The sequence below is a fragment of the Arachis stenosperma genome, chromosome 9 (genome assembly GCF_014773155.1).
Source record: "Arachis stenosperma cultivar V10309 chromosome 9, arast.V10309.gnm1.PFL2, whole genome shotgun sequence".
In the NCBI taxonomy this organism is placed as follows: Eukaryota; Viridiplantae; Streptophyta; class Magnoliopsida; order Fabales; family Fabaceae; genus Arachis; species Arachis stenosperma.
Window position 1 is genome coordinate 50,472,087 of NC_080385.1, and position 8,016 is coordinate 50,480,102.

Consider the following 8,016-nt stretch of genomic DNA (forward strand, 5'->3'; position numbering starts at 1 on the left):
TTCCTCCTTCTAGCATTGAACGCTAATAAGGTGCACCCTCTAGGGTGTTCTATTTCTCTCCTATGCGTTCCTGTTTCTGTTCTAATGGCTACACATGATCGCAAACGTTAGAAAACCTGAGAAAACCTTGAAAATAAAAAATTAAACTGAGATAAAACTGAAATAAACTAAAAGATACTTTTGGTTGGGTTACCTCCCAACAAGAACTTTTTTAATGTCATTAGATTGACATTACTGCTATCATGTTAGAAACAGTGTAGAGCTGTCTTGCTCAATGTCATCCCCCAGGTAATGCTTGACTCTCTGTCCATTAACGGTGAATCTTTCATCAGAGTGTCTGTTTTGGAGCTCAATACGACCATAAGGTGACATGTCAGTGATCACATAAGGTCCCGTCCATCGCGACTTGAGCTTCCCAGGGAAGAGCTTGAGTTTGGAATTGAAGAGCAAGACCTTCTGGCCAGGCTCAAAGACTCTGGAAGATATCTTCCTATCATGCCATTTCTTAGCCCTCTCCTTGTAAATTTTAGCATTCTCCTTGTAAATTCCTATCATGCATTCATCTAACTCATTCAATTGGAGCAACCTTTTTTCTCCTGCTGCCTTGACATTGATGCCAGGGCATCTTGGCCAGTTTCACTGACCTTTTCTTTACTATTTTTAAGGTAGTTTCATGCATTTCCTTAGGAAATAAGCTAGTTTTGGGTGGATATTCACTTATACCTTGATTCAAGCATACATTGTGCATTTTACATGATTTCATGAGGATTTTGCATGAATTTAGTGACAAATTGTATGTTGCATTACCCATGACTTGGATTAGAACTTTGATGCACTCTATTGCTTGATTTCAGGACCAAAGGAAGCAAGAAAGAACCACTTAGCAGTCACGTTAATCTAATTAACGTGGCCACTAACGTAGAATGGGAGGTAACTTGCAAAGTTAATGAGAAAAATGATTGCCAATAACGCTCTCGAAGCCATCATTGCCATCATTGCCAATAACTTAGTTAACGTGGCCTCTAACGTTAAAAGGGGGAAGGAAGCCAACATTAGTGACATTCAACATTGTCACTAACGTTGACCTAAGGTGCAATGTACCACGTTAACTTCCACGTTAACTTGGTTAATGTGGGAGCTAACGTAAGAGGCAAGGGTGGTCGACAACGTTAGTGACACCCAACATTGTCACTAACGTTGGAAGCACCCACAAAACCCCCAAGGAGCCACGTTAACTTTCACGTTAACTTAGTTAACGTGGAAGCTAACGTTGATAATTGAAAGATGAGCCAACGTTAGTGACACTCAACATTGTCACTAATGTTGGGGATGGCTAAGAATGGCCACGTTAGAAGCCACGTTAACTTCGTTAACGTGGGACTCTAACGTGAGACATAGGGGCACACTGGAACGTTAGTGACAATGTTAAGTGTCACCAACGTTCTCAAAGGTTGGCAAGGCCACGTTAGAAGCCACGTTAACCTAGTTAACATGGGACTCTAACGTGAGACATAGGGGCACATTGGAACGTTAGTGACAATGTTGAGTGTCACCAACGTTCTCAAAGGTTGGCAAGGGCACGTTAGAGGTCACGTTAACCTAGTTAACGTGGGGCTCTAACGTGAGGCAAAGGGGTACATTGGAACGTTAGTGACAATGTTGAGTGTCACTAACGTTCTCGAACTCATACTTTCACTAAACGATAACACCCCTAACGTCCTGAGCTAAAGTCTCTGCCCACTTCACACTTTCTCTCTGCAAGTAAAGCCAAGCCCAAATGAAGAAGAGAACTGCTTCAAACTCAAGATCCAAAGGCCCAAGACTTGAAGAGCCAACTAGAAGCTGAGAAGAGTAGTATATATAGGAGAAGCTTTGAATTATTTAAGGGAGTTCTGGAAGTTGGAAAATAGCACTACTCTCTGTATTTTTTTTTACTTTCTCTGCTCTTCTAGTTCCATGATGTATTCTCCATCTTTGTTTTCATTTTCTAGAGCTATGAACAACTAAACCCCTTTCATTGGGTTAGGGAGCTCTGTTGTAAATTGATGGATCAATACTAGTTTTCATTATTCTTCTTCTATCTTTTCTCTTGATTTTACTTGAAAGCTTTCGATCTTCATCCAATTGGGTAGTTATCTTGGAAAAGAAGCTACTCAAACTTGGATCTCTTCTGAACCTTGAAAGTGGAATGAAGAGATCAAGCTAGAAATGCTTTCTCATGCTGGACCAAATTGGGTTTGGATGGATATGTGACTATAATCCTCTCAACACCTGATTTGGGAAATGCATGTGGTATAATCAGTGACCACACACTTCATCTCTTCTCATGAGCAATTGACCAAGGAATTGGCTATTGATCAAGATTTGAGAGATTGAATTGCAAGAAATTGTAATTCGATCAATTATGATTGCCAAGGAGATCAATGAATGCATTGATTGAGGAAGAGATGAAAATGAACTTGATCCGGAGAATTACAACATCTCCTGCGCCCAATGAACTCCCTAATTCTGATCTCACCCATTCTCTTTAATTTCTGCATTTACTTTTATGAGCAAACACCCCATTCCCATTTACAATTCTGCAATTTACTTTCAGTCATTTACTTTCAGCCCTTTAATTCTAGAATTTATTTTTTTTGTCATTTACATTTCCGCATTTTATTTCCTACAAATCTCAACCAAAATTCTGAATTCGCTCAACTAGAACATTCTTCTAATTAAAGTTGCTTGATCAATCAATCCCTGTGGGATTCGACCTCACTCTATTGTGAGTTTTTACTTGACGACAAATTCGGTACACTTGCCGAAGGAAATTTGTTAAGAGACAGTTTCCACCTGCATCAGACATCTGTTGAGGAATCTAGTTGCCCAGTAGGCGCTGTGTTCCAGTTCCACTAGTAAATGACATGCCTAGCCATAAACCAGTTGGTAAAGGGACACCCGAATAGGGGTCTTGAAAGCTGTTCTATATGCCCAGAGGGTATAATCAAGCTTCCTTGCCCAATCGTTTCTAGAGGTGCTCACTGTTCTCTCTAGGATTTTCTTGAGTTTCCTATTAGAGACTTCAGCTTGTCCATTTGTCTGCAGATGGTAGGGAGTTGCCACCCTGTGGTGAACACCATAACGGTATAGTATGGAGTCGAGTTGTTTGTTGCAGAAGTGACTGCCTCAATCTCTAATCAGTGTCCTTGGGAACTAAATCTGCTGAATATGTATTTCTGGAAGAACTTTATCACTACTCGAGTATCATTAGTGGGTGATGCGATTGCCTCAACTCATTTAGATACATAGTCTACCGCCATAAGTGTACATATTTTCGAATGTGAATATGGATAAGGGACCCATGAAATCTATGCCCCATACATCAAACAGCTCGATTTCGAAGATCCCTTGTTGTGGCATCTCATGATTATGAGGTAGATTCCCAGCACATTGACAACTGTCACAGTTATGGACAAATGCCTGAGAGTCCTTGAAGAGCGTTGGCCAGTAGAAGCCACTCTGAAGAACCTTGGTGGCTGTACGCTCACCGATGACCCGGATTTCACACCCCACAAAATTTTGATTTTGAATCCGTTCTTTGGCAAGCGCACCAAAAGTATCGTCAAGTAATAACCCACTAGGAGTGGGATCATATCCACAGAGATTGATTGATTAAACAGTGTTAGCTAATGAATTAATTAGTTAAGCTAACCAAATAGAGAATGTTGAGTACTGGGAATTAAATTACAGAATCATAAAGACGTGAAAATAAAGGAAAGCGATAATTGCAGAAATGTAAATTGCATAATGTAAAGAACAGAATTATAAAAGACTGAATTATAAAAGGTAATGGGGAATGAGTAGAATGTAAAGGAAAGCTTTAAATAAAATGAAAGATAAGAGTATGGGAATTCATTGGGTTTGGGAGGTGTTGATCTCTTTGGATTAAATCTAATTCATCTCTTTTTCAATCATGCAACTCATTGACCTCTTGAAAATCATGAGTGATTGAGTCCCAATCCCTTGGTAACTCAATCTCTCTAACCTTGATCAATAGCCAATTCCTTGGTCTAATTTCTCATGAGAAGAGATGAAGAATAGTCCCTGATTTTACCACACACTTTCCTAGATTCAAGTATTGGGAGGATTAATGTCACTATATCCAACCTAAACCCAAATCTATTCAAGTATGAGAAGGATTCTCAAGCATGGTTTTATGATCCTTCTTCCAAGGTTCACATAAAACCTAGATTCATTCAATCTCTTTCCCAAGATAATTGAATGATGGAGTGAAAACGAAAATCCTTCAAGTAAATCAAAGAGAAGATGAATAGAAGAAGAAAATTTACTACCATTAATCCATCAAGTACAACAGAGCTCCCTCTCCCAATGATAGGGAGTTTAGCTACTCATAGTTCAGAAAAAAGTACAAGAGATGGAAGAGATGAAGTGTAAAGTGAAAACTAGATCTAAACTTGGCAATGCCAATTCAATACTACCCAACTTGACCCCTTCTTCAGTACTTCCAAGGGGTATTTATACTACTCCTATTACTAGAATAAAGAAAATACAAAAGAAAAAGAAAATTACAATTGGAGAGAAAAAGAAAACTCATTAAATGTGACCTCCAGTAGCTGGCGTGTGACTGGCGCTTTAGTGGCGTGCCACGCCCAGCTCCAATTTTGGCTTGGCGTGCCACGCCCAACTCTTCAAGTGGCACGCCTTTCTCATTGGCATCCCTGGCATGCTACGCCTTCAAGCCCAAGTGGCACGCCCAGGGTTCTTTAAATGCTTGTGTAGCCTGGCGTGCCATGCTTTCGAGCCCAAGTGGCATGCCTAGGCTTCTTTAAAGCCTTAGTTAGCTTAGCGTGCCACACCTTCGAGCCCAAGTGGCACGCCCAGGCCTCTTTCTTCTTCCTCTTGTCTCTGGAAAGTTGAACTAGCGTGGCACACCCAGGGCCTGGCGTGCCACGCCCAGAACGCAAGTGGCACGCCCATGGCCTCCTAGTCTTGGCGTGCCACGCCTTGAAGCTCAAGTGGCACGCCCCAGTCTACTTCTTGTGATTGATGATGCTGGCGTATCACGCCTGAGACTCAAGTGGGAAATGGGAGCTGGCGTACCACGCCTTCGATACGAAGTGGTACGCCCATGTGGTTGGCCTTCTATCTCCTTCTCTGGAAAGTTGTACTGGCGTGCTATGCCCATAGTGCAAGCTTTTTCACCTTTCTAGGAAATATAACTGGCGTGCCACGCCCAGGTGCTGGCGTGCCACGCCCAGGTGCTGGCGTGCCACGCCCAGGTGCTGGCGTGCCATGCCCAGTATTCCTCTTTGTCCCAGTAGCTGGCGTGCCACGCCCAGATAGCTAGGAGAGTTGGCATGCCACGCATTCGATCTCAAGTGGCACGCCCAAGTTAAGTTGGCCTTCCCAGACTTGGCGTGCCACGCCTAGGTCTTTTAAGTGGCACGCCCAAGTGATGGATTGGGGCTAGCGTGCCACGCCTTTGACACCAAGTGGCACGCCCAAGTGATTCCTCTTCCTGATTGATGAGTTGGTGTGCCACGCCTAGTTCTTCAAGTGGCACGCCCATGGTGTGTGATGGTTTTGGCGTGCCACGCCCAGTTTGGTGTGCCACGCCCTTCTTGTGGCCTTCATCATTGCTCTTTGAACTTTACTACTGGCGTGCCACGCCCTGATGCTGGTGTGCCACGCCCATTCATTTTTGTGGCGTTCGTCCCAAGTGGCACGCCCTCTTCACACGCCTAGCTTTTTCTTGTTGTTTTCTTCCCTTTTTATTGCTCTTTTCACCTGAAATTTAGCACAAATCCATTTCAAAACAATGTACCATAATATATATTATTTAGCCCATGAAATTGCATTGAAATATTGAATATGTGCACTTTTTATGCAAGTCATCACTCACCTCTAAAATGACCTCCATAATCTGAGCCATGGCAATGCCATAGGATTTGTTGCTTTTTTCTCAGATACGCAACAGCGGATTATACCATCCGAGCACCTCTTAAAAAGGTATGGTTCATCCCACAAGTAGTATTTAGCATCATGGATGAGTTTTCTAACTTACTGTCTACTGTATTCCTTGGGAATGAATCTTATCGCCTTGTAATTTGCAATATCTACAAACCAAGGTGCTTTGCATATTGCAAAGAGTTGTTCATCTGAAAATGTCTCAGTTATCTCAATAGTGGGAGGGGACGTCCCTACTGCAGGTTTAATCCGGTACAAGTGGTTAGCCACTTGATTTTCCGATCCTTTCCTTTCCCTGATCTCTATGTCAAACTCTTGTAAGAGTAATGCCCATCTTATCAATCTTAGTTTAGAGTCCTTCTTGGAAAGAAGGTACTTGAAAGTAGCATGGTCAGTATAGATAATGACCTTGGAACCTATCAAATAGGATCTGAATTTGTCAATGGCATAAACCACTGCAAGTAATTCCTTCTCTATGGTAGTGTAGTTTGAAAGTAAGAATTATTGTTGGTCTAGAATTTCTCTTATAAAAAAAAATTACTTCGTTGTAAGTATAGCTCCCAACCAACTAATAACTCTCACATCAAATTTAAAATTTTTTTGGTTGTCACAAGTACAAACCCCAATAAGAATTAATCGAAGTATTTAAAAAGGGGTTTGATTTATAAAAGGGGTTTGCATTATCACAAGGAATTGCAACAAAGTGATCACTTATTGGATATGAAGAAACAAGGGGTTTGATTTATAAAAAGGGCAAGAAAATAAATGGCAAGAAAATAAAGGAAACAACTAAAGAAAGAAATTAATAAAGAGAGACATTCATGGCAAAGATTAAGAATATAGGCTTTCTATCCTAGTCACTAATCATAACAATGATTAACAAGAATTTGGCTTATCCAATGAACTCTAGCATTGGAAAAAGGTACAAAGTTATCTTCACACGAGAGAAAGTCAAATAAGATTAGCTAATCTTAATCCAAAAGTCCTAATCAACTCACAAATTAAATTAGCAAGAGATTAGAGTAAATGGAAATAGTATTAACTAACTACTCTAGATCACCAACATAGGTTGGGTTTTAATGACTCAAGATTGCCCAACATCTCTTTCCAAGCCAAGAATGCTCAAAAGCTACTCTAACATCCAACCAAGCATTTTATCAAACACTTGGGAAGCATAAAAGGAAAGCACAATAAATTGCAAGGAAAGATAAAATCTAACAACTAGCCAATGCAAGCAATCAACAATAAACCAAGCAATTAATCATAAGAACATAAAGGAAACATCAATTGCATTAAAGGTAAGCCAAATCCAACAATAGTGTTCATGTACTACAAAGAGGCACAAAAGGGGAAATTAACAAGGAAAATAAGAGAATTAAACTACTAGAGCATGAAAATGTAAAAAAAAAAAACAAGATGAGAACAAGAAATTGAACCTAGATCTAAGATAGAAATAAGCCTAAGAACCCTAATTCTAGAGAGAAGAGGGAGCTTCTCTCTCTAGAAACTAAACTACATGATACCTAAGCTACACTAAGTGCTCCCCCCGTTTGCCCAAACTTGAATTCTACATAAAATAGCCTCAGAAACGAGTTAGATTTGGGCTTAGAAAGCTAAAAAATTGCCCCCAGCAAATTTACTTTAAGTGAGTCACGTGCCGCTCGTCACGCGTGCACATCACTGACTAATTTCCTCCTCACGCGTACGCGTGGGGTGACGCGTGCGCGTGGCTTGCAAATCCTCAACTCACCGTACGCGTGAGTGACGCATGCGCGTGGCTCCCAATTTTCCAAATGCTCATTTCTTCATGAATTCTCCACTTTGCATGCTTTTCTCCTTATTTCTTCCATCCAATACTTGCCTTATGAACCTGAAATCACTCAACAAATACATCAAGACATCGAATGGAATTAAGGTTAATTAAAATTACCAATTTTAAGGCCTAAAGAGTATGTTTTTACACTTAAGCACAAATTAAGGGAGAATTACAAAACTATGCTATTTCATTGAATAAATATGAGATAAGTTGAGAAAATCTCCCAAATT